Source organism: Tupaia chinensis, unplaced genomic scaffold (genome assembly GCF_000334495.1).
Source record: "Tupaia chinensis unplaced genomic scaffold, TupChi_1.0 Scaffold000600_1, whole genome shotgun sequence".
Lineage (NCBI taxonomy): Eukaryota > Metazoa > Chordata > Mammalia > Scandentia > Tupaiidae > Tupaia > Tupaia belangeri.
This window is the reverse complement of record NW_006160117.1, coordinates 5816716-5818487: the sequence shown is the minus strand read 5'-3', so window position 1 is coordinate 5818487 and position 1772 is coordinate 5816716.

Below are 1772 nucleotides of genomic sequence, written 5' to 3'. Positions count from 1 at the left end.
CAGAAGTAATATAATGTTCAGCATACACAAATAGTGTTAACGCTGCTAGAAAAATACTGCACAGAAATAGCCATTAATTATTTGGGTCTTTGTATGAACCAAAAGCTTTAAGAGTGTGAGTTTTTAAAAAAGCACCTTCACCAGTTTTAAACAAAAATAAACTTCATAATATTTTTAAAGGGAGATATTAGGTTTGTCAGGAAAGTCATGACATATTTTTCTATGTTTTTCTTTCTTCTTTTTTTTTAGGTTTTTGGGCTTTTTTTTTTTTTTTGCCATAAGACACGTGCACCCACTGGAGAGAAACAGTGAGAAGGAAAATGAGAAATCACCCCCCGGGGGGATGGCCACACTGCCATCCCTCTTCACTCTCCTCCTAGGATCTTGGGCATGCACACACATGCACCCAACACGAATTTGAAGCCAGCGTATCTGGGACTCAAATCAGGGTCAGCCATGTGGGAGTCCAGTGATGTAACCGCTATGCCATCTGCTGGCTCCTTTCTGTTTTTCTGTGCAAAAATGCATCATAACTTTCCCAATGACCCAATAGCTTCTTTTTCAATTAACAAAAGAAACAGAATCCTATTCTGACGTTTCTCCACACAGATGATAACATTTGGTGCATACCCTTCAAGATATATTTTTTATGCTTATAGATTCCTAAAGAACACTACAGTATTTCTGCTACTTAAAAAATATTTAAAAATTTGTCATATGGTAAAATTTACTATTTCGGTATTTTTAATAATTACTTTATTATATATATATATTTAGAGAGTGGTTTTTGCTGTAGGGCATGTGCGCTCACCAGACAGACAGAGAGAGACAGAGAGACAGAAAGTGAGAAATCACCCCCCAGGGGGGATGGCCATGCCACAATCCCTTCTCCTCCATTCTCTTCTCAGGATCTTGGGCATGCACGCGCACGTGCCCGGCATTTTAAGCCACCGAGTCCAGAACGTGAACCGCAGTCGACTACGTGGGAGTCCAGCGACATAGCCATTATGCTAACTGCTTGTCCCTATTTATTATATTTTAATTTGCTATAGGGTAGGTGCACTCACCACAGAGAAACAGAGAGCAAGAACAAGAGCAAGAAGGGAAGAAAGTGAGAAAGCGAGCCACCAGATCTGGGACTTGAACTGCAACCAGCCATGTGGGAGTCCAGCACCTTAACCACCATGCCACCTGCAGGCCCTATGAAACTGACTTCTTAAAATATTTTAAGCAGTTTAATAATTTATTTTCTCGATGAGCTAGAGAAATAGAGAGAGAGAGAGAGGGAGAAAGAGATATCTAAGAGACAGTACCCCCAATGGGTACTTGATGACACAATGAACTCCCCACACTTAACCAGTCCCCAATCAGTGGCACATGCATGCCCAGTATACTCAGGGAAGTCCCTGGACACAAACTCAAAACTTCTGTACATGGGTCAGTCTTGCAGAGTGTTGCATCTTACCATTGTGCCACTGCCTAGGCCCTGATGTTTTCATTTGGTGTACAGTTCTATGTATATAAACAAATACACAGATACAGGTAACCACTACCAAAATCAGGTTACAAAATAATTCTGTCACTCTAAAATCTTACCTTATTATTCCTTTGAGGTGCCATTCTCCCTCTACTCAATCTCAGACCACCTCTCTCTGTTTACCACAGAGAGGTTGAAGCCAGCGTGTCTGAGACTCTCAGACTTTTTGCCTTTCCCTAAATGTCACATAAATGGAACTATACAGTATATAATCACTTGAGACTATTTCACTCAG